This window comes from Felis catus, chromosome D2, assembly GCF_018350175.1.
Source record: "Felis catus isolate Fca126 chromosome D2, F.catus_Fca126_mat1.0, whole genome shotgun sequence".
Classification (NCBI taxonomy): domain Eukaryota; kingdom Metazoa; phylum Chordata; class Mammalia; order Carnivora; family Felidae; genus Felis; species Felis catus.
Window position 1 is genome coordinate 46181964 of NC_058378.1, and position 26075 is coordinate 46208038.

Here is a 26075-nt window from a genome sequence, read left to right on the forward strand (position 1 = left end):
CATATTCCAGTCGCTGGCAAGGTGCTAGAAAGAGACAGATAACCTCTTGTGCGCCCAGCTGAAAAAGGAAGCACGAAATTCAGGAAAGGGATCCATTCTTCGATTCTTTCTCAATCACTGGCAAGGGGAGCTTGGCCCAGGCAGACCCTTTGTCATTGCTCCTGCCATACCACAGGGAGCAGTAGACTCCTTGGATTTGCTCAGTAATAAAAGGACCAAGCACACTACTTTCCCACCACTTCTTGACCAAATACTTTCCTTGATGAATGAGACAGCACTAAACCATAAATGGCCCACAGTGGCTTTGGTTCACACTCACTGGTGATGAAGGTGATGCCGTTGGCCCCTGAGATGGAAGGCGGTGCTCTACAACTTTGCTCTGCAGTCCCGCTCTCATAGCTATATGCCCCTACCCAAACAGCCCTGGGGAAAAGAGGTCTGCCTCTCTAGGCCTTACGCCCAGCACCTGCTGTCCCCTCTGATCAACCTGAGCTTTCCATCCACAGGTGGAGGCTTGGCCTAGAAAAGCATGAGAACACTAAGGCTTCTCCATCCTTCCATCACTCACTCGTCCACCAATCCTAACACTCGCCGGCTACAGGAACTTGGATGAGTTGCTTTCCCTCTCTGTTAAAATGGAAAGATTGTGAGAATTAAATGGGCATAGACACGGATACACGTTAATCATCGTAATTTGCTGAAATCAACTCTGTGACAGACACACTCCATGGCATGCAAAGGAGGACAGTAAAGGAGGCCTGTGTACAAACGGCTTAGTACTGGAGAAGCCTACCACACTGCCCCTCTGCAGCTGCCTCTATAGTCATTATCTGTAGGAAAAAATATTTTTAAATAAAGCATTTCTTTAAGAAATCTAGGAATTCTTTACATTCTCTTGGGTCATGAGCTCAATGTCAACATGATTTCTTCCCCTGGAATGAAGCGTGCATCCGAACGTGGGCAGGAGTTCATAAAGACAGGAGTGACGTGCATTGTCCAGGATGTTTTTCTTTGCTCTTGTCAAGTTGCTGAAAAGAGAGGCTTTCTAAGAACATGGACAGCGCAGTCTCATGTCCAGCAATGCAGACTCAGGGCACTGCATCTGACCAGTGACCGTGACACCTGCTGGCCACCCCTGGAACCACACCCAACCTCCTTGACCATGAAATGCCAAGGTTCTTTGTCAGGATGACTTTGAGGACTACTTGACGAGCAACACTGCCTAATTAAGGCAACCATTTCTTAGAAATTAAAGAGGAAAACAACACATGCTTCGGAAGGCAGCAGTGGCAGTGACTGGAGCCAGACCTGAGTTTCAACTCCAGATTCTTCTGGTGAGGAACTGGGTGACCTTAGGCAAGTTACCCAGCCTCTCTAAAGTGGTTTCCTCAACTGAACAAGAGTCTGACTGTTACTTCTCATGGAGTCATATGAGGACAATATGAAATTTTGGACTTCAATTCACCTCTGAGGGGAACTTTGGTCTCATGCAGGTCATCTTCTCTAGGCACAATGTTGAGATCCAAGGGCACAGTATGAATGGTTCCAGGACAATTAGGGTACCCATTGTTGGTACCAACATGCCCAAACCAGGGGCAAAAACCTTTCTCGGTTATGTACAGAGTTGTATACTTCCACAGGTCTGTTGACTTTATTCCAATGTTCTCTTTCTTTTTTTTTTTAATGTTTATTTATTTTTGAGAGAGAGCATGAGCAGGGAAGGTGCAGAGAGAGAGGGGGACAGAGGATCCAAAGCAGACCTCACGCTGACAGCAGAGAGCCCGATGCAGGGCTCAGACTCACGAACTGTGAGATCATGACCTGAGCTGAAGTCGGATACTCAGCTGACTGAGCTACCCAGGCGCCCCTCCAATGTTCTCTTTCTGATCTGTGCTCCATCTAAGGACCCCCAGTCAGGAAGATGGGAAAGCAGTATTTGCTAGATACATTGGATTGGTATGGAAAACTGACTGTGCCTAGCTGCTGAAGACAAGTTCAGTCCACTAGAGGGAAAATGGAAGTGACTGGCTGGGCCACTCACCCAAATTGTCTCTGACTCCGCTTTCCTGGGATTGCCTTTCTCACTCTATCCATCTCTTGACCCTGTGATATGCATGGAGAAGAGAGAAGTTAGCTAACCCCAAGGCTGAGTACTTAGCTGAAAGTCCTCTACCCAGAACCATGACATTAGAAGCCTGAGTGTGAGTAGTTTCTGGTCTCGAGTTCAGGCCAAAGAGTTCATATTTGTGAAGATGCCCCAGGGAGAGTCTCTGGAGACTGATGGGAAGGTGCGTGCTGCAGAGGACCCAGCACGCCCTCATGCTGCCTGTCTCTTCTTTCTTTGGCCACGGCCACGACCGCTACCTCTGCTACTGCCGCCACCAACGAATGTAGTCGTTCAAACCTGGATACTTCTGAGAGTGTGGGAAGCCCTATTGGTAATTACCCTGGAGCAACAGGTACAAAATGGGCCCGCCCTACACAAGCAGGAACATCTGATCAAACTCTGTGCCCAACACAAAAGACTCACCGTTTCTCAATTACTCACCTTGAGACATCCACTTCTGGCCAACCATTCACAGCTGTAAACATACCTAGGGGCTGCTCCATGTTGGATGTGTAAACTGCAGTATCTCATCCAATTCCTGTCTGTCTCCCTCTTGCACTCCTTATGTGCACTGACAACCATTCTCCGTCCCAAAGAATAGAAAGCGCGTGCTCTCTGTATGAATTTTGCCCCCTTCTGTTTGTCCCCTACTGGCTTCACTATTCCTCCTGCTCAGCCTGGGTCCAGAAGTCCTTATTTCAGTCTCCTTGTCCTCTATCTTTCCATTCAATAAGCCCAGGAAACCCCCAGCTCCTGGCCACACTCCTTTAAGTGCTGTCTCTATTTCTCTCCCCGGGTTGGCAAGGATTCTGGAGATAAGTCTACAGTTATGTCCTTTTGAATCCAAGCTTTTCAATCCCTACTGAGTATCATTCAAAACTCCTTGACTTCACGGTTTACTCAACACTCTTAAGCATCTTCCCTCTGATCTATAAGCTGTAGGACCATTTGGAGTAGGGGGAAATCTAGTGCCTTGGCTAGCCTCTTCGGGGGGATTTTGTCTCTATGTATCTGTGTGGGTTTGTTTTGTTTTGTCTCGTTTTGTTATGGTTAATATCTCTGCCTCTGAGGCCAGCTCTCCATATTTGGTTTTCTCTTTGGCTTGCCTCTTTCAGCCCTGTCCGATTTCCTTCCCGGCGCTGCCGACCTTTGAAACAATGGGGAAATTCTGCCTCCTGATGCCCCAGCCTGCTGTGAGGGCAAAGTGAGCCCGGTATTTGAATCTGAGGTCATTTTGTGTAACTCCATCTTCTCTAAATAGGTGCGTATGTGCCCTCACAAGGTAATCCAAACAGCATGGTCCCTGTATCTACACAGACACCCCCATACAGACCTTGTTTGATTGCTTAGTGGTAGAGAGAACCACTTGCCATGGCCCTACCTTTGAGAAGAAGGTACTTGTGACATCCCTACTTTTCCTGCTGATTCCAAGGGAAGTCCTGCTTCCTGCTCTGCATAGGCTGACAGTTACCAACCTCATCTTGACTTTATAAGGAAATAGAATACTGAAGGGGTGGGTGGAAGTAGGCGGGGGTCTGGGTTTGAGACCTTATTCAGTCATCATGACTTAGCAACCCTAGAAATAAAATTCTCCTCTATTTACCCTGGATTGTGTATCTTTCAAGCTACAGTTGGAGTGTAGACTGCCTTGGATTCAGGAAAGAATGCTCACTTACTTCTCTATGTAATTGTCCTTCATTTCCAATGTCATGCCTTGAAGGGTTATGGCACATTCCCCTGCCTTTTCCCATGTATAGGCACCCTCCTCTCCTCTGCCTTCTTAATCTCACAACAAACTCTGAGCTGGCCAGCCTGATGCAACTATGTCAACTTGAAGCTGAGAACTAATCCTGCTGGTTTGGGCATGAGGGGCACTGGAGCCTACCCTCAGAAGCAAAGCTGCCTTGTATGGAAATCTGCTTCAGGAATAGGATAACAGGGTGTTGAAACTTCTGTATCAGATTGTCTCTTAGAGACCTCTGCTTTCTAGAAGCAAGAAGATCTTCTCAGGACTATCAGAGGGCCTCAGATTACCCCCGGAGTCAGGAAAATGGGACAAATCCTGTCCTGTCAGAGGCCCCTGGAAAGGCAGTAGCAGGGAAACATCTCTCTTAGCATCACTTTGGCTTTCTAAGGGGCTCAAAATTCTGCCGCTTGCAAGCAATGACTCTTAACCCTCCAGGGATGCCAGAATCTCTGTCCTATTACCTAATACCACCACAGAGAGCCTTTTAACATTTAATTGATAATGGGTGGGAATTCACAGGGATCTCTCTGACAAAGGGTCATTTGTAGAATGCCAGTCTGCATGAGTTCTAGTTTTATATCTGAAGGGTGAGGGAGGGAGCCATGGAGGGGGAGATGGAGGTGGAGATAGACACTGGTCCTTCCTAAAGATGTCAAGGACGCGAGGCCGGTAATGAGGTGCTGCCTTCTCTCTGCCAGGGTCTGAACAGGTTTTCTGCAGTACAGGAGTTACAAATGGCAAGATTCCACCGGGCTGGTAGAAATTCTAGGCTAAATAGTTGTGACTGAGGCCGAGAGTTCTTGTTGAGAAGTCTGGTGGAAAGCCTTCTTCCTAAATACATATTTATTTAAAATAACAAGAAGGATTTTATTAGTTACAGGACTTCCACAATATATTCTTTCTCTCCTATTCAATTCCCTTTCTCTTTATCTCTAGGGAATAGATACCGAATATCTTCAGTATCTGAATGTGGATGGAAAGAGGAAAATTTGGCAGAGGTACATCTAAGTTGTGGAAGGTTGGGTGGGGCGGGGGGGCAGGGAGGGGGGGGCAGGCAGAACATTAGGGAAAAGGGAGCCACTAATGAAAGTAAGGATCAAGAGAGAAATTGAAACCCAAACGCTAGTGGAGGGCAGGTGGTCCTATCAATTTTGCTCTGAGATTTTGAAGAACAGAAAATATGTTGAATTAAGGCACTGGCTCTCAATCTTGGCTGCATATCAAAATTTCCTGAGAGGTTTTGAAAAACTACAAAAGCCTGATAGACCTTTGAAGAAGGATCTCCAGAAGTGGAATCTAGGCATGAGTAGTTTTAAAATTTCCCAGGGTGATGTGAACAAGCTGGCTGACTTGAGAGCTAGTATCCTAGTGGGCACCAGAAATAGTTGGAGGGCTCATTAAAACACAGATGGCTGGGGCCCTCCTTTAAGGCTTCTAATTCAGCTTGTCTTGAGTGGGTCTGAGAATCTGAATTTTCAGCAAGTCTCCAGGTGATGTTGATGTTGCTGATGTGGGGACCACAATTTGAGAACCAGTGTCTTAGAGGAATAAATGCTTACCATTTTTTCAATGAGACCATATGTGTGTACTCAGTCTATAGATTTGCATAGCTGTGTTCTCTCTTGTGTGTATCTGAAAACCATGTGCACACATAGAGGTAAAGGGAAAGAGGAAGCCCAAGTGAAGAGGGGAGTTCTTCTGTGAGTTCAAATCAGAGAAATCTGCTTTGCTTTGTTCAAGTTGTGACTGAGGAGCTCCGTTCATTTTTGGTCCTGTCTTACCCCTGAGGAAATGACCCATCGTTCTCAAAGTCGGGAGAGAGCAGTTGGCAAGGTGAACAGTCATCTTTCCTCTCCTCACACAACCAGGGCCTGAACTGTCCCTTCTGGAGCCAGCAGCCTCTACCTCCAAAGAGCCTCAGAGACCATCCCAGAGCCAGGGGGTGACTGACCAAGGTGCTGAACCTCTTCCTCTCCCAGAGGGAGTAGATAGGATCTGGGGCATGGTTGGACCACCAGACTGGGAAGTTTGAAAGTGAAGGTAAAGGAGGACAGTGCTAGAGGTGGGGTTAGGAGAGAAGCTGTGTCCTTGGAGATGTCCTTCCACAGACCTTAGTCAGCAAATCCTCTCTCCCTGACTCTTCACCCCTGAATTGAAATCAGGGAACTAGGAAGTGAGATCAAGTCTCAACTTCTGGCTTCTGTACCTTTGAACAGCTTAGTGAGATCCACCTGACTCATTAGCCAAAGGTCCAACTCCATCACAGTCTAGTGTATGTGTGTGGTCTAGTGAAAATGACAAGGGAAGAGATTCTCTGGACAGGGTGCAACCTCTTCGTGACCATCTCTCAGGACTCCAGCAGAGACTGGGTTTAAGGGGCTTGTAACCTCTCCTCTTTCCTTCCCCTCATCTCAGCCTCAGAGGGAGCCAAGAAACCGCTGTCCCCAAGGCAACTCCCCTGGGGCGAAAGTAAAAAAACATGAATTCCTTAGCTCTTCCTCTTTTTCTGAGTTAGCCCCCAATAGGTTAACAAGGGAGCATAGTGGGTTAACAAAGAACAATGCCATGAGAAGGAACAAGGCCCAGAGCCACATCTGGGTACAAAAAGCATTCTGAATTTGTAGAATATCAGAGATGATCACATTCAATCACAAGTACTGAGATGCTTTCTGAAATCACACAGATGCACACATGCATATATGAACATGTGGGATGTCCTTTCTAGATGTAGGTAATTAGAAGCTGACAGTGGTAGGCTGATGCTAACTCAGAAGCTATCTCTGTTGAATGAAAGAGAGGCTGTCAATAACATTACAGAACTGGACATGAAACTCGCAGGAGCTCTGTTCTGGCAACACCTCTCACTTCACAACTGTTCTGATTATACTGTCTTTTGTTACCTGGGGGTCTGGCAGGGAGTAGGAGGTGCCAGCCAATAATTCCATCTGTGTGTCCAGCCATACCCATGCTCTCCCAGGACACTTAACACTCATGCTTATTTCTTCTTTTCTCTCTCTCTCTCAACAGAGTCTTCCTATTAGATGTAAAATATGTTTGTCTTCTTTCCCTGCCTAACTCAATCAATATTCACTGCCTTCCTTTTCTATCTCCCATTCATTCCTCAGCACATTTTCATCCACTCCTGGTTCTAAGTACTCTGGGATTTCAAGTCTTTTCTTTTACTGATACCATTAAACACTCCTTTCTTCCTGAATTCCCCTTTCCTTCTACCTCCTTGGCAGCTCCTTTGCAGACTCTCCGTGGTCATTTAATTCTGAAGTTCTTCAGGCCTGGCTCCTGGTGTTTTTCTCTTCTTCCTCACTACCTACTGTCCCTCAGGCCTAAGGCTAACTCCTCCATACCCGAGGCTTCAAGTCATTACTCTCTGTCAATGTCATTAATCTCTTCCCCCCACCGCCAGTTTTATTGGGAAATAATTGATCTACGTCACTGTATAAGTTTCAGGCATACAGTATAATGGTTTGATTTGCATGTGTTGTGAAAAGATTACCATAATAGGTTCAGCTAACATCCATTTTCTCATGTAGATATGAGGTATGATATTGATATCCAACATCTCATATGTTGTCATACAGACAATAAAAAGGAAAGAAGGAAAAAACTTTTCTCCTTGCAATGAGAACTCTGAATTTAGTCTCTCAACAGGTTTCCTACACATCCTACACCAATATTAGCTCTAGACGTCATGTGGTTCATGTTCCTAGTTCTTATTTATCTCATAACCGAAATTTACGCCTTTTGACCACCTTCACCAATTCTCCTTCCCCCAACTCTCAACCTCTGGTAACCCCAAATCTGATCTCGTTTTCTGAGTTTGGCTTTGTTGTTGTTGGTTTTTTTTATATTTCACATATAAGTGAGATCATATAGTATTTGCTTTCTCTGTCTCATGTATTTCACTTAGCATTTGCCTTCAAGGTCTATCCATGTTGTTGCAAGTAATGGGATTCCTCCTTTTTATGGCTGAATAATATTCTACTATACACATATATACCACAATGTCTTTATCCATTCATCCATTAATGGGCACTTACGTTGTTTCCATGTCTTAGCTATTGTAAATAATGAACATAGGAGTACAGACAACTTTCCCAGTTAGTATTTTCATTCTCTTTGGATGTATTTCTGGAAGTGGAATTGGTGGATCATATAATGGGTCTATTTTTAATTTGGGGTGGGAGGATCCTCCATACTGTTTTTCATGGTTATTGTACCAATTCACAATCCCACCAATTGTGCACAATGATTCCCTTCTCTCCACATTCATGCAGGAATTTGTTTTCTCTTCTCTTCTTGATGATGGCCATTCTAACAGGTATGAGGTAGCACTGTGGTTTAAATTTGCATTTACAGGGCACCTGGGTGGTTAAGTGTCCAACTTCGGCTCATGTCATGATCTCACGGTTTGTGAGTTCGTGAGTTCGAGCCCCATGTTGAGCTCTGTGCTGACAGCTCAGAGCCTGGAGCCTGCTTTGGATTCGGTATCTCCCTCTCTCCCTGCCCGTCCCCTACTTTCCTTCTCTCTCTCAAAAATAGATAAACATTAAACATTTTTTTTAGATAATAAATTTGCATTTCCCAGCGAGGTTGAGCATCTTTTCATGTACCTATTGGCTTTTCATATATCTTCTTTGGAGAAATATCCATTGAGGTCCTTTGCCCATTTTTTGATTGGGTTATTTGGTTTCTTGCTATTGACTTATAGAAGTTCTTTACATATTTTAGATATTAACCCTTTATATGGTTTTGGAAAATTTTTTCCCATTCTATATGCTGTCTTTTCACTTTATTGATTGTTTCTCTTGCTATGCAGAAACTTTTTAGGTTCTGTACTTCCACATGTTTTGCTTGTACTTTAGGTTTCACATACAAAAAATCATTACTGAGACCCATGCCATGGAGCTTTATTCCTATGTTTTCCTCTAAGCATTTCTTGATTTTGGGTCTTTCATTTAAGTCTTTAATCCATTTTGAGTTAATTTTTGTGAGCGGCATAAGTTACGGGCCCAGTTTTATTCTTTTACATGTGGATATCCAATCATCCCAGCACCATTTACTGAAAAGACTGTCTTTTTTCCATTGAGTATTCTTGGCTCCCTTGTCAAATATTAGTTGACTATATAGGCCTGGGTTTATTTCTGGGCTTTCAGTTTTGTTCCATTGGTTGATCTGCCCATTTTTATGCTGGTACCATATTGTTTTGATGATTATAGTTTTATATTATAGCTTGAAACAAAGTAGTCTGATGCCTCCTGCTTTGTTGTTCTTTCTCAGGATTTCTTTGGCTGTTCAGGGTCTTTTGTAATTCCATATAAATTTTAAGCATGTTTTTTCTACTTCTGCAAAAAATGCCACTGGAATCTTGATAAGGATTACATTGAATATATAGATGGCTTTTGGTAATATTGCTCTTTTAACAATATTAATTCTTCCAATTCATGAACATGAGATACCTTTCCATTTATTTGTGTCCTCAATTTCTTTAATCAATGTCTTGTAGTTTTCAGAGTAGAAATCTTTCATTTCCTCAGTTAAATTTATTCCTAAATACTTTTTATACTATTGTCAATGAGATCAGTTTCTTTATTTCTTTTTCAGAATATTCATTGTTAGTGTATAGAAACATTACTGATTTTTTGTGTTAATTTTATATCTTTGTAATTTTACTGACTCATTTATTCAATCTAAGAGGTTTTGGCTCAATCATCAGGATTTTCTGTATACAAAGTCATGTCAAATGCAAACAGAGACATTTTTGTTTTTCCTTTCTAATTTGGATACCTTTTATTTCTTTCTTGCCTGATTGTTCTAGTAGGACTTCCAGAACTATGTTGAATAGTAATGAGAGTGGGCACTCTTGTCTTGTACCTGATCCTAGGGGAAAAGCTTTCAAACACTGAGTATGATTTTAGCTATGGGCTTGTCATATATGGCATATGGGCTTTATTATGTTGAGATACGTTCTTTCTATGCTTAATATTTAAGAGTTTTCATCATGAATGTATGTTGAATGTTCAACATTTATCTCTTCTCTGCCTGAGCCCAGCTCTGTATATCCAACTGCCAATGTGGGGTCTCTTTAGAGCAGATCAAAAGCCTTCAAACTACCTGCTCATGTAGTCTTTCCACTCAAGCTTCAACCTCTGCCAAGATTGCTATCTCAGTGAACCAGCACCAATATCCATCTCTGGCCACAAGCCAGAAACCTATGAGTTTCCCTTGACGACTCCCTTTCCTTCACTACCCACCTAATCTGTCACCAAATTCTGTGCATTGGATCTCCTAAATGGTCCTCAGATCCTTCTTCTTACTGTTTCCATGACCATCACCCTAGAACAAGCTTCTAACATCTGCAATCTAGACCTATATCCACATGACCTCCTTCAAACAAGGAATCTTTTCAAGATGCCATTTTTATCATTCCACTCCCTTTGCTGAAGCATATCAGGGATTCCCATTGCATTTAGAACAAAAACATGGGTAGTATGACTGCACTAAATCTGGTCTCTTTTCAGTCTTCCCAACCTCTTCTCATAGCTCTTTGTTTTTCCAGCAACACTGGCTTTTCCTCAATTTCTCCAACTCACCTTGATCCCTTTCATCATAGGACCCTTGCAGAATTTTAACAGGGAGGAGCCAAGATGGCAGAATAGCACGGAAGTTTTTTGTATGTCTTGCATCCATGAAATACAGCCAGACCAACACTAAACCATCCTACACACCTAGAAAACTGACTGGAGGATTAACACAACAATCTGCACAACCTGAACCACAGAATTCAGCAGGTACGTGGTGCAGAGAAGTGAACTTGGGGAACGAGAAGGTGCAGGAAGGGAGGTGCTTTTGTGAGTGGAGAGAGGATGGAGACTGGGGGGGGGGGGAGAGGATACAGGAAAAGCACTCCTCCACAAAAGCAGCTGGAGAAAAGTGGAAAATTGGAAACAGCTGCAGGGACTAAATTAAAAAGGGAGAAAGGAGAAAGGAGTGGGTTTAAATTCCATTAAGACTGTAAACAAGGGGAGTGCAGTCTGCAACTCCGCAGCTTGATACCTGGTGGTGCTCTGGTGGGAAGGGCGAATCCCCAGGAGTAGAGTGGGGTCTGGGAAGTTCTCGGGCCACATGGGGAAAAGCAGTTCCACTGCTGGAAGGACATTTTGTAGAGACTGCTGAAGCCTCCTGGTCCCAGCAGACCCCAGAAAATGGCCACATTCGCTGGTGCTGGAACAAGGTTGTTAAGGGTGAAGCTGGTGCCAGATGTGTGTTGTGATTTCCCATAATCCCTGAAACACTGCTGCTACACTATCTTGCGAACTTTTTCTGGGGCAGGCTGGCATCTGGCCACAGTCTCCGGGCACCAGCAACAGCAGGGTCCAGCAAGCGTTCCTGGGTGCAGCCCACATTCAGTCATTGCTCATTTGGTCATTGCTTGGTGAGACGCTCCCACGGAAGGACAGAACGGGTCAAAGCCACAGTCCTTCGGAAGTAAGGGGCCAGGGAAAATAGCTGCATCTAAGACAAAACTCAGGAGACAGGCACTGCCTGTGGCCTGGTCACAGAGAGTGAAAAAGTGGGGAGTGGACGAAAGCTGAAGACAGAGGACGGGTTAGTGATTGTTGATCCGGGAGAACAGACTGGGTGGCTGGATGGTGCCATTTTCACCGCTCCTGCGCATGCACATACGCACCTACCAGTGCCACAACAATCCACCCCAGTAGGCTAGCAGCGCTATCTAGTGGAGAACAGAGCTGTTACACTGAGCCCCACCCAACTGGGCCAACTTTCCTCTCAAGAACCCAAGCCTCACCCCCGGCTTAGTTTATGGACTATAAAGAGCTACATAGACTGACTTCTAGGGGAAAACGAAATAATTTCAGTCCTACTTCAATCTGTTAGCAGGTCCATCTATTCAATTTTCTATCTTCCTTTTTTTTTCTTTTTTACACTTCTTTTCTTTTTCTTGAATACAGAAAGAGAAAAAATTCATTTTTATTTTCAATTTTTCTTAAAAATATTTTTCTTTAAATTTTATTACTATATTTTTTACTTGTGTGTAAATTTTTTCAAATTCTATTTTACTTCCATCATTTTAGTCTACGTCAAGGTATTCACCTTTTTAAATTTTCAAATGATTTCCTTTTTTTCTTTCTTTTTCTTTTTTCTCTTTTTCATTTCTTTTCTTTTTCTTGAATGCAGAAAGAGAAAAACTTAATTTTTACTTTCAATTTCTACTAAAAATATTTTTCTTTAAATTTTTTACTATATTTTTTGCTTTTATGTAAATTTTTTCAAATTCTATTTACCTCCATCATTTTATTTTAATATACTACAGTGTATTCACTTTTTCAAATTTTCAAACAATTTCCTTTTTAAAAATTTTTTAAAAATCTTTTTTCTCTTTTTTCTTTTCGTTTTCTTGAATACAGAAAAAGAAAATATTCATATTTATTTTTAATTTTTATTAATTTTCTTTAATTTTTTTCTACTTTATTCTCTACTTTTGTGTATATTTTTTCAAATTCTATTTTACTCCCATCATCTCATTTTAGTCTACATCAGTGTATTCATTTTTCAAATTCTCAAACGATTTCTTTGTTTTTCTCTCCCCCCTTTTTTTTCTCTAATCTGTCAAACCACTATCAACACTGAGACAAAACACACCTAGAATCTAGCATCATTAATTCGATTTGTGTGTGTGTTTGTGTTTTTAATTATTTAATTTTAATATTTTTAATTTTAATTTTTCTTCCTCATTAATTCCTTTTCTCCCTTCAAAATGACAAAACGAAGGAATTCACCCCAAAAGAAAAAGCACGAAGAAATGACAGCCAGGGATTTAACCAACATAGATACAAGCAAGATGTCTGAACCAGAATTTAGAATCACAATAATAAGAATACCAGCTGGAGTCAAAAATAGATTAGAATCCCTTTCTGTAGAGATAAAAGAAGTAAAAAATAGCCAGAATGAAATTAAAAATGCTATAACTGAGCTGCAATCACATATGGATGCAGCAGCAGCAAGGATGGATGAAGCAGAACAGAGAATCAGAGATATCAAGGACAACCTTATAGAGGACAATGAAGCAGAAAAAAAGAGGGAGATTAAGGCCAAAAAGCACGATTTAAGAATTAGAGAAATCAGTGACTCATTAAAAAGGAACAACATCAGAATCAGAGGGGTCCCAGAAGAGGAAGAGAGAGAAATAGGGGTAGAAGGGTTATGTGAGCAAATCATAGTGGGAAACTTTCCTAACCTGGGGAAAGACACAGACATCAAAATCCAGGAAGCACAGAGGACTCCCATTAGATTCAACAAAAACTGGCCATCAACAAGGCATATCATAGTCAAATTCACAAAATACTCAGGCAAGGAGAGAATCATGAAAGCGCAAGGGAAAGAAAGTCCTTAACCTACAAGGGAAGACAGATCAGGTTTGCAGCAGACCTATCCACAGAAACTTGGAAGGCCAGAAAGCAGTGGCAGGATATATTCAATGTGCTGAATCAGACAAATATGCAGCCAAGAATTCTTTATCCAGCAAGGCTGTCATTCAAAATAGAAGGAGAAATAAAAAGTTTCCCAGACAAACAAAAATTAAAGGAGTTTGGGACCACTAAACCAGCCCTGCAAGAAATTTTAAGGGGGACTCTCTGAGGGGAGAAAAGGTGAAAATATATATAGATATATAGATACATAGAACTAAATACAGAAATAAGTACCAAAAGCAACAAAGATTAGAAAGGACCAGAGAACACCACCAGAAACTCCAACCCTACAAGCACCATAATGGTAGTAAATTCATATCTTTCAGTACTCACTCTAAATGTCAATGGACTCAATGCTCCAATCAAAAGACATAGGGTAACAGAATGGATAAGAAAACAAGATCTGTCTATATGCTGTTTCCAAGAGACCCACCTTAGATGTAAAGACACCTTCAGATTGAAAATAGGGGATGGAGAACCATCTATCATACTAATTATCACTGAGAGAAAGCCAGTGTAGCCATACTGATATCAGACAATCTAGACTTTAAAATAAAGACTGTATCAAGAGATACAGAAGGGCATTATATCATAATCAAGGGGTCTATCCACCAAGAAGACCTAACAATTGTAAACATTTATGTGCCAAATGTGAGAGCACCCAAATATATAAATCAATTAATCACAAACATAAAGAAACTCATTGATAGTAATACCATAATAGTAGGGGACTTCAACACCCTACTCACAGCAATGGACAGATCATCTGATCAAAAAATCAACAAGGAAACAATGGCTTTGAATGACACACTGGACCAGATGGACTTAACAGGTATATTCAGAACATTTCATCCTAAAGCAGCAGAATATACATACTTCTCTAGTGCACATGGAACGTTCTCCAGAATAGACCATATACTGGGACACAAATCAGCCCTAAGTAAGTACAAAAAGATCGAGATCATACCATGCATATTTTCAGGCCACAACGCTATGAAACTCTAAATCAACCACAAGGAAAAATTTGGAAAGGTAACAAATACTTGGAGACTAAAGAACATCCTACTAAAGAATGAATGGGCTAACCAAGAAGTTAAAGAGGAAATTAAAAAGTATAAGGAAGTCAATGAAAATGATAACACCACAACCCAAAACCTCTGGGATGCAGCAAAGGTGGTCATAAGAGGAAAGTATATAGCAATCCAGGCCTTCCTAAAGAAGGAAGAAAGATCTCAGATACACAACCTAACCTTACGCCTTAAGGAGCTGGAAAAAGAACAGCAAATAAGACCCCAAACCAGCAGATGATAGGAAATAACAAAGATTAGAGCAGAAATTAATGCTATCAAAACCAAAAAACCAGTAGAACAGATGAAACCAGAAGCTGGTTCTTTGAAAGAATTAACAAAATTGATAAACCACTAGCCAGTTTGATCAAAAAGAAAAAGGAAAGGACCCAAATAAATAAAATCAAGAATGAAAGAGGAGAGATCACAACCAACACAGCAGAAATAAAAACAATAATAAGAGAATATTATAAGCAATTATATGCCATCATAGGACCCTTACACACCAAGTTACTTCTGTCTGAAATATTTTCTGCCCAGTTAAATCTACTCTTAGCTTAAGAGACAGTGCCTCAAGGAAGACTTTCCTAGCCTTATTAATTCTATTAATTGGTTTCATAATACCTTATATCATATCAATTTATATTATAATGCAGTGATCATTTTGCATTTGTTTACCATGATTAATTCCTTATTATGTTCATTACATCTTTAAGCTCCATTGTAGTGCTAGCACAGTGCCTGGCACAGAATGGGTATAAAATACATATTTACTGGAAATATGAAGGAAGGAAATAAAGAAGCCTAAAAGGAAGCAAGGAAATGGGAAGAGAATGTATGAATGATTGCTCGCATTTATTTTTCATTTCAGAATCATTGGAAACAGGCCAGCCCACCAGGACATGGGAAGATGGTGTACCTGAATTCACTCATTTATTCAACAAATATTTATATTCATTATTAATGTACTTTTTTTTCTGATTATGAACATAACTGTTCCATTTAGAAACCATGGAAAAAAAATTCCCAAGTATAAAAGTGAACCAATTCACCTTTCATTCCACAGTCCAATGATAAACTACTGTTAAAATAATTTGGCAGATTTCTTTTCAGGTTTTTCTATGTACACATAATATATAGGTAGGATCATTATATAGGCAGACCTCCTTCTTTCTCTTAATGATATATTGGAACATTTTCCTGCATCCTTGAGTTTCTTGAACACGTGGCATTTAAATTGATAAAATATATTCCATTGCATAAGATGTATGTAATTTAGACACATTTCCACCCATTGTTGGATATTTAAGGGCTTCCCAATTTGTCTCTTCTGGGGTGAGAGATAAATCAGGTAATGCATTGAATCTGGCACGAGGTGGATTTTGGGAAAACACGAGGCAGGTTTTTCCAAGGAGGCTGAAAAGAACAATTCCTTCTTGTAGGTTGCTGGGCCCCGGGCACACGTCCCCAGAATGGAACGTAATGTCGGTCAATGTAATGGACATTTTGTCTCGCGGGTATGTGCTCAGAATCCGGGTGCCTCCTCCCCGCGTGGGTCTGGTCTAAGCACACCCTGCTTTCAAACCCTGAGGCAACGAGCCCCAGCAGATCTGGCTCCCACGGGTGGACCGCCCCCGGCCAGCAGCCTAGAGTTCCGGCCACACGCCGCCACGTGCCAAGAGCAGGGCCCCGCCCCCTCCGATTCCCCGACACGCCCCTCACACTTGGCCCTCAAAAGCTCTCCCCGCAGCTCTGCCTCCAGGCGACCTCCGCAAGTCCTCCCGGCCCCTATAGTAGCCCCGCCCCAGACTTCGAGCCCCGCCCCCGCAATCCGGGCCCCGAGGCTGCCCCGCCCCAAGAGCCGTGTGCGAGGCGCGGGGGTGGGGCCCTGCGCGATGACGTGGGCGGGCGTGCGCGGTGACGGCCCGCGTCCCTGTTACTCAGCGGAGCGGCCGAGGCCGGACGACGCGGCCGGGAACGCAGAGCCGCGAGCAGCCCTGGGTAACGGCCGTGGCGAGCGCCTGGACGGCGCCAGTCCCGCCGGCGGGCTTTCCTGTCGCCGTTCGCTGCGTTGCGGGGTGAGTGCGGCGGGTGCCGCAGGGCCGGGGCGGCCGGCGGCCCCGCCGTGTTTATGTTATTGTGTCGCCGCCACCGCCGCCGCCTTCTCCTCAGCCTTGACCCCCTCCCGGGAGTGGGGGGCGGGAGCGCGCGCCGGCTGGGGGCGCGCGGCGGGCGGGGGCGGCGCGGGAACAATAGCGGCTGGGGAGGCTGGGGCCGGCCAGGGGGCGTGGGGCTGCGAGACCCGGCGCGCCCAGGCCGTCAGCCCCCGGCCCGCCACTTCAGTTCCACCCGTCAGTCCTCGCGCGCCCTCCTTGCACGGGTCCCGCATCCGCGTCGGGAGGGGAAAATGGAGCGGGGAGGTGGCGGGGGGGAGGGGGAAGCGGCGGGCGGCAAGTTCTGAAACACTTCGAGGAAGGTCCGGACGGAGGCGCCTGGGCGGCCCGCCGCGCCCTGGCTGCCTCTCCCGGCGATGGGGAGATGAGAGCGCTCCTCCGGTTGCCGGGTCCGGACGCCTTCCTGGCGCCCACAGGGTCCGTGGTTTGTTTCTCGGTGATTTCTTTGTGCTAAGGCTCTGGGCGAACACAGGCAGCAGCTTCGAAAAAGGCTGGGGTGGCTTTCAGCGCTGGGCTGTGAGGGGGAGCCCGGCCCGCGACTTGCGTGGAAGGTGTCCATCACGCTGTGAGCGAGCTTCAGTGGTCAGCGGGCATTTCTCTTGAGGGTCAGTCGGTGGTGACCTTTTGACTTTTTCACCCCACCCTCTCCTCTCTTTGTCTTGCCCTTGTGTTCCCAATCCTTAGATGGTAGGATCAAGTCCGGTTTAGAGTGTTGCGATGAACGCTTTTGATTTTTATTTCTGAGAGTTCCCTATCAGATGTTTACTGTGAACTTAATAACATGTTGACTACATGGTATCAGTGTTCAGTGGTTACTATTTTTACCTCTGAAATTCAGTAGTCTTCGGTAGAATTCTGGTCTGTCAGTCCATTGTGTTTGGAGACAAGCATCCAGCAAGTACCTTCTTGACAATTAGAACATCTGTTTATTTCATTCATTCATTCATTCATTCAGCAACTGTTCAGTACTGTACTCAGATGGAGTTTGAAGGTAAAGGGAAATATCTTTTAATGGAAGAGGATGCTTTGAAATATAGATATGCCTTTAAATGATACAGTTATGTAAGTGATGAGTGTTAAAAAAGGTATTAGTTATACTCTCGGTCATTTCACTATTTTTTTTAGTAGTACAATCTGGAACTTAGCGTGCAGTGTTGTATTAGGAAGTAGAGTTAGGAAGTTGGTTTAAATGTACAACAGCTTTATTTATTTCCAAATCTAACTTTTTAGTCTTAACAGCCTTACAGTCTTACAGTCATTTGTAATGTCTATCTCAGATTTTCCTGCTGTGGGTTAACCTAGGAGGTCAGATGCTCTAAGTGAACATGTTTAGTGCTGTGCCTGACAAAAGCAAGCAAAAAATCAAAATGGGACCTCCTTGAGGACAGGCCTGTCTTGCATCTGTGTCTCCAGCACCTAGCCTGGAATATAGTAAGTGTTCAATAAAAGTCTGATTGATGAAAAGCTCTTTACAGTTAATAAGATTTAAAGTCCAGTCTTTATCAATTTCAGTATCATTTTTTTTCTATCCCTTCTAAACCATTTGCTATCCTAAAATAAAACCTCGTCTAAAATGTTTTTTTTAAGTATGTGTATCATGCACAGACAGTGATGTTTCAATAGGAGTCTAAAAATGATTGCATTTGTCTTTTGGTGACTATTGCTTTTGAAGTTTCTGATGACTAAGCAGAAAAGCTAGAATATGGGAAATAGGCTACCTAAAAGTTTTATTAGAAATGTTTAATTTCTAGGAGCGCCTGGTTGGCTCAGTTGGTTAAAGCATCTGACTTCAGCCCAGGTCGTGATCTCACAGTTTGTGAGTTCGAGTCGGGCTCTGTGCTGACATCTCAGAGCCTGCTTCAGATTTGGTGTCTCCCTCTTGCTCTGCCCCTCCCTCGCTCATGCTCTCTCTGTCAAGAATAAATACACATTAAAAAAAAAATTAAAAAAAAGAAATGTTTAACTTCTAATAGCATTTTTAGAAATATTTAATTTAAAATTCTATCTTGGTGAAGCATATGGGCCTAAAACTCCAAATAATACCGATTTATCCCAAGTTACATCGTTTTTCCTACTCACTGCTTAATAAATTTTAGCATTTGTTTTGGATAGGAGCGAATTTGAGGTGAGCCCATTAATATCTAATGTAGAGTACAAATAAAAAGGAAATGACACTTTATTAAGATAAGGAATGAAAATCTTGAGATCCCAAACTTTCATTGCTTTGCCTAGTATGTCAGATTTCAGTAAGGTTTACTGATACAATCCTTTGGCAGTAGCTCACTGTCAGGTTACATGTCAAACCAGTTTATTTTGTTTTGTTTATGAAATTCTTTTGTTTTTTAAAATCACAGCTTTATTGAGATACAATTCACATACCATAGGACTTACCGTTTAGAGTGTGCATCAGTGGTTTTTAGTGTATTCACAAAGTTTTGCATTGGTCACTATCTAATTCCAGAACATTTTCATCACCCCAAGAATAAACCCTGTACCCATTAGTAGTCATTCCTCATTCTACTCTAAATTATGTTAAAAGGAAGAGATAGCACTGAAAAGGGGTCTCCTTAAGTGTCCCAGAACAGGTGGAAACTATACCCTTTAAATTCCTTTAGATCCTGGGAGAAAGGCCGCTTGGGAAGGCAATTAAAGAATAAATTCCACCCAAATTAATGATGTTAGAATATTAACTCAATGCCTAATATTACGGAAATGACCTTGTGAAGATTCTCAAGTGAAACAACTTGAAATTATTTAAGTGATTATCCTAGTGGCAGTTGAAGAAGTTGTTGAATAGAAGTCTGGTTCAAGTTGTCTACGGCCATACCACCCTGAACGCGCCCGATCTCGTCTGATCTCGGAAGCTAAGCAGGGTCGGGCCTGGTTAGTACTTGGATGGGAAGTCTGGTTCATGTTAGTCTGATTTGTCTGTGAAGTGAATCTGGACACATTTGAATCGACCAGGTAGTTTAGATGCTGTGTTGCAAATATAGAAGTGTCAAATAATGTCTGACATGAAAGTGCCAGCTCTCTAGAGGTCTCTGGTCAAGTCAATGGTATAGATAGTAGCCTTTCTGATTCATGTAGTGCAAGGAAGTCATTATAGCCACATAACTCTAGGTATGAATCATTTGCCTATTTCAGTGAGCTGTGATGCTTGTTGTCTTAGTCATAAGCTCTTACATGAACATTTAGAAAATTTGTCTTACTCTTATGCAGATTAACTTGAACTCTGATTTCAGAAACGAGTTCTGAGTCAACAGACTTTACTACCTAAAAGATGACAGGAGTATTGAAATAAGAGCTGTCCTATCATTCAGGGCAGTAGGTGAAACTAGACCTGTCCAGGAATCAAACTTGGGTTCACTTCTCAGTTCTGTCTTCTGGACTTTGTCATTGAGTTCTAGAGCCATAGAAAAGTTGCTTAGCCTCTTTGGATTTAGAACTATAAACTGAAGCTGTTGGAACTCTTTTTTGATAGAAATGTTACCAGATAGGTTTTTCTTCAGAAAACATACTAGGACAAAAAGAGTCCTTGGGTGATAATCAGAATCCTGTGTCAAGAACAGCAATGAAACTTAGACTTTTGTAATTTTCAGAAGCAGAGAAAATTGTTAAGTCACATATTTTCTGTAATATCCATTCTTCTAGAAAAAAGCTTCACAGTAACCTAAGAGTTTTTGAATGATAGATTTTATTCATTTTACAGCACCGTGCTTACTAATGAGACTTGCATTACTCTCAGAGGGTTAGTGGAAGATGTGAAAATGAAGAGTTTATTAGCCTTAAGAAGCTTATGATCAGACATGGGACTAAAGGCATATCTAAACAGTGAATTTATGTTCTTTTAAAAGATTTATGAGAGCTTTCCCCAAACAAAAGCCTGCCCCGAATATCTGGACCGGCTAAATTTCATTGAAATCTGTTTTTTAAATTATATGCAAATATGTAAGAAAACTTACTAGCCGCCATTCTTTTTCAGGGTGGTGGATTATATCATAAATATAGCTAATGTGGTGTTAATACATGTCTGTCTCCTGGTACCCTGTCTCCTGATACATCAGGTTTGGTTAAAAATCTGCCAATTCTTTAGAAAGTTAAGGAGCCCAAACTTAATAGTGGTTGTTAACATGGGCTTTAGGGTCATCTCTGAGTTCACATTCATGCTCCAAATCTAATTATATGGCCACGTTAGTTCAGGGTATATAACATCTTTGGGCTTGTTTTATTATTTGTCAAATGAGAGTAATAATAGCACATAATCTCATAGGGCTATAAAATTTAAGGTACTGTATGTGAAGTGCTTGACACTAATATAGTACCTGGAATACTAGATAAAAGCATTCAGGAAATTTTAGCTATTATTAACACTTAAGATTTTTAACTTGGAACGAATGCAAAATGCCAAGTAAATTAAAAACTAATTTCATGTACAGTAAACATTTGAATTCTCCAAAATGCCAGTTGTTTTCCGCTGCATCTTTGGGGTTTGTTTAAAATTGGATTGTCTTAGTATCTAATCTGAATTGACTGAAATGATTTAACATTTGTACCAGTAATCCTCTCTGCTTTAAAATTTAGAAACGTTCCAGAAACAGATATTAAAAGAAAATTATTTGCCACATTCTCTGATACAAAGTTATTTTGCCGTGTTTACCTTTACCACTGCAGAGAATTGTCCAAGCTTTCCTAGGTTGATTTTGACAGATTTCTAAAAGAATGGCAATCCAGGAACGGGGAATAGCTGTATCATGTACCCGTATTTGAAGCAAATGGAATACTGTTATATCTTTAATCTTAATTTTGACTCTGTGAAGATTGCAGATTTGTCAGAGACCGGGTAACCACAACAGTTCATTAAGCATTTTCTAGAGGTCTCTAGAAAAACGAGGGAAATTATAAGTGGCGTCTGGAAATATTTTTCCTGTGTTTTTCTGTTTTCTGTGTAGTGTTTCTGTGGTTATATTGGTACATCAAATTTCTTGCTCCTTCTTGAAGACAGCAACTATGAAATGATGTTAGTTTTACATAGGCAGTATTCATTGAGAAGCCATCTACACCAATCCAGGAATTAGGTGATGTGGGGCCAACAGGAAGTAGAAGTTAGTCTTTCCTTTCAGTGAGTATAACTTGATGGGAAATAAGGACAAACATAAGTACATTTATGTCCTAATTCAAGGAACCAGATATTGTTAGGCATTTCATTGGGAATTTCTTTCATCTTGAGGCCTGAGTGCTGGATGGTGGAGCATTTGGCGACTTCCAAACCATACATCTCTTACCTTGCCTTTTAAAATATACTTACTAGGGGCACCTGGGTGACTCAGTAGGTTGTGTCTGACTCTTGATTTGGGCACAGGTCATGATCTCACAGTTTTGTGGTGCCTGCTTGGGATTCTCTCCTCCCCCCTGCCCCTCCCCCACATGCTTTCTTTCTCTCTCTCTCTCAAAATAAATAAACTTTATTAAAAAAATAAAGTAAAATATACTCACTAGATAAACCGCAAAAAGCAAGATGTCTTCTTTCCTAATTTCTGGTTAAAGTTGTGACATGGTACAGATAAGTCAAAATGTAAATCATGAGAAAAGACAAACTTTATAGTCCTCTCAAATGCATTTTGGAGCACAATAGGATATTAGAAGAAGTATATGAAAAGCAGATAGAAAAGATGCTATTCACATATTAACCAGAATCCTCAAACTCTGCAGTATTGAAGCTCTGAAGACTTAAAGCTAGATTTACGCTAGGAGCATTTTTCTTAAATTTTTCTCAGAAGTATGGGTTTCACTGCTTCCTGTTGCTGAGGGGCTCAAGCCCCAACATATTTTTAGGGTCACTAGGAAAGAAAAGAGCCAAGCACACCGCCTTTGCTTGGCATGAGACATTAACACATCAGGAACTTGCTGTTTTCTAAAAGCTGTTACTGGGAATGGATACTCACCCTTCTCTGACTTGCTCTTTACAGAGTGAATCGCAGCTGCCATAAGGGTCAACCAAAAGTGAAATAAAGGAAAGCCATCACTGTATAGATTTCTCTGTGACTTAAGAAAGGGTTACTTTTTAGTCAAAACAAAAACCAAAGCATCTGGCTGAGAATTAAAAAAGTTTTAGTAATTTTATTTATATTTTGACTAAGTAACTTATTCATTTTGATTCAGAATTCCAAAGATTGAGAAAGATATAGTAAAAAATATCCTTCCCATTCTCTTCCTCCACATGGAAACAGTGTTAAGTTTCCTGTGAATCCCTGTAAAGAAGTTAATGTATGTGCAAGTAAATACACAATTACTTGTCCAAAACCCTGGATCCAGATGCATTTCAGAATTAGTTGTTTTTTGGGTTTTTTTTGGGGGGGGGGGGAGGTTGCTGCAGAAAGGTAATATAGTGCATCGACCATTTCATTCAAAATCCCTAGTGGAGGGGGGGAAGTGTGTAGCATCCTGTAATTAAATGTTAATATTTCTGTTCAAAAGCGTAAATAGTACACTAAAGATAAATAAAGATTATAAGTCTTATGGAAATTTTTGTCAGATTTTGACACCAAGTAGTTTTGTACTAAGCTTATAAAAAACTTATTTTTCTGAGCTTGACAGATTTCAGAATTGCCAATGAGGAATTGTGTGTCTTACATATGTAATGTATGTCCTCTGACTTCACCTCCTTATTCATTGAGTTGTTGCATACTTTGCACAGTATCCTTTATCTTTTATTTTTAACTTAACAATATAGTTTAGAGATGATTTCCTATGTAGATACCAAGTTTATTTTTTTAAATACCTTCACAGTGTGCCATTTGTCTTAGCTGGGACAGCTATAACAAAATATCATAGACTGGGTGGCTTAAACAATAGGCATTCTAGTTCTAGAGGCTGGGAAGTGCAAGATCAAGGTGTTCAGAGATTTGGTTTCTGGTGAGGACTCTTCCTGGCTTGCAGATGTCACCTCATTGTGTCCTCACTTGGAGAGAGGGAGTGTCTGCTTTCTCTTCCTGTTTTTAGCATAGTGATCCCATCATTGAGGTCCTATTTTCACAAGCTCTTACAGTACTAATTACCTCCCAAAGTTCCAAAGGGGACACAAATTCAGATCATAACACCATTTTACAGCTGTAACATTGATTTAACTAGCCCCTTTTTTGATGTACATCTAGGTTGTTTTAGGTTGTTCTTTTGCTGTCAAAAGCCATGGTCAAGTGGATTACCTTAAATATACATCATTTAACACTTGCATAGAAATGTGTAGGATACATATCCAGAAGTGGAATTGCTAGATCAGAATGTATGTGCCTTTCTAAATTTGACAGACATTGCCAAAATAACATTTGTAGAAGTTGTTCCAACTTGCGTTTCACCAGCCCTGCCATTATGAGAGACATTAAACATATTTTTACTTTTAAGGGCTATTTATAGTTTTTTTATTGTGAACTGTCCATATCCTTGCCTATTTTTATATCACTTTGTTACTCATCTTTTTAGATTTGTAGAATTTATTTTTATATTAGGGAAAATAGCTCTATGCTAATTTTTGGAAATATTTTTCCTAATTTGCTCTTCACTTTTTGGTTTCTTTATGGTGATTTTATCATTCTGAATTTATTTCCCCAATAGTTAAAATGCTTACCAATCTTTACTGACTTCTAAATTGCATGTTATGGTTAGAAAGTCTTTTGCTAAGCTAAAGACTATGCAAGAATTCTCAAATGTTATTTTTCTAGAACTTTTATGGTTTCTTTGTTCTTTTCTCACTCTCTTTTTTTGTACTTTTAATTCTTTTACTTATTTGGTATTTATTCTGGAGTAAGGTCTGATATATAGGTCCAACCTTATTTCTGTTAACCACATAACCATCCAGTTGTCCCAACATGATTTATTGAATAACAGTTTTTGTCTTACAGATTTGAAATGCCACCTTTATAATTTACTGGATTTCCATATGTATTTGGGACCATTTCTGGTCCACTGACCTATCTGCCCATTTGGGAACCAAACCATCCTGTTTTAATTCTTGTATTTTATGCTGTGTTTTCTGTTAGGGCTAATTCCCTTTCTTCTTCAAAATCTTTTCTGACTTCCATCTTGTTTATATGAAATTTTGCAATCAGTCCATTTAGTTTAGTTACCACTTCTGTTGGGATGACTTGATTTTTTTATTTTATGAAGGTAAAATTTGTAGTAAGATGCACAGTCCTTAAATGTGTATAGCTCAATGAATTTTGCCTATGTATATATTCTGTGCAACACCCAGATCGAGATCTGGAACATTACCATTACCCAGAAAGTTTTCTTATGCTCTTTTCAAGTTAATATCTCTTCTTGTGCACCACCCCTCCCACCTTAACTTCTATCACATAGATTCACTTTGTGTTTAGGGTTTTCTTCATATTTATTGGCAGCTTTATGAAAGTGTCATGTCTCTCTATCCAAGAATATGGAAAACCTTAATCTTTTCATTTCTTCAAGTCCCTTTTTGGGTTCCTAATAGCATTTTTAGGTTTTTTGCTATTAATTTTTTTTTCTTTCTTTTCTCTGTTAGAAATGGCATCTTTCATTTTATCTTCTACCTGATTGTATATATAAGAAAGCTGTTTATTTTGCTCATTAATTAATAATTTGTATATTTAATAATAATTTGTATGTTAAACTCCCTTTTAAAACTTGTAATTTGTAGTAATTCTGTAGTTGAAATTTTTATTATCAGGTATAAACCATGTATCCTTTTTCACTTTCTCCAGGTTTACCTCCCCTCTCCCAGCTTTTAGTGATTTTTAAACATAGTTTTCTTCCACAGTGTATAAAACAAAGATCAAAATATCTGTATACTTGTTGAGTATTTAAAGGATGTGAGTAGTGCAATTCAGGAGGGATTATGAGAGTAATTAGGGCAATGTGTAGTTTTTTAACATTAACATTAAATAGACTTGAATCATGGTTTCCAAAATGTCAAGTAGACAAGCTAGTCATCATTTCACAGTGAATGCAGAATTAGTAAATAACTTTTTTGTCTCTTATTTGGTAATACTTATAGATAGTTTTCTGGGTACATAGCACCCAGAGGCAGTTTCTGGAAGTATAACTTAGTCTGCTGTCTGGAAACATATAATCAAAGTGGAGAGTCAAGCTATATAGAAGTGAGCAGCAAATGAATGTGGAGAGGAAGGACTTAGACTTAGAAAAATGATGCTGGCAAAAATCTGCAAGACTGGAAAGCATGGAGGTGGAGGAATGAGTGGAAGGAGTGGGTTTGATTTGACTATTGGGCTTGAGGTATCTCATCCTTGTGAAATTATGTCGTGGTTGAAGATATCAATTCAATTTAATTGTTTAATGGAGATTTCATAGTTGGGTTTGTATCTTTCCACCTCTCCCTGCCCCACAAAAATCTGAGGTGATTTACTCCTCCAGGACTCACACACTGTTGAATAAGCAGATAGAAATAAATAATCAAAACCAAGGGAAAACAAAAATCCAGAATGT

The 26075-nt window shown here is 40.9% G+C and overlaps 1 protein-coding gene across 4 annotated transcripts in view; it reads left to right on the forward strand.

Moving 5' to 3' along the window:
- The first annotated feature begins 16353 nt into the window (after window positions 1–16353).
- The window catches only part of MAPK8 (mitogen-activated protein kinase 8), a 98080-nt gene continuing 88358 nt past the window's right edge, over window positions 16354–26075 (forward strand). For 2 of the 4 annotated variants that reach the window (XM_045040293.1, XM_023240655.2), the window contains exon 1: window positions 16354–16505. The gene's annotated coding sequence lies outside the window, so the exon portion shown is untranslated. Of the gene's footprint in view, window positions 16506–17878; window positions 18033–26075 lie in introns of all 4 variants that reach the window. The other 2 variants (XM_023240656.2, XM_023240657.2) reach the window with 2 other exon arrangements.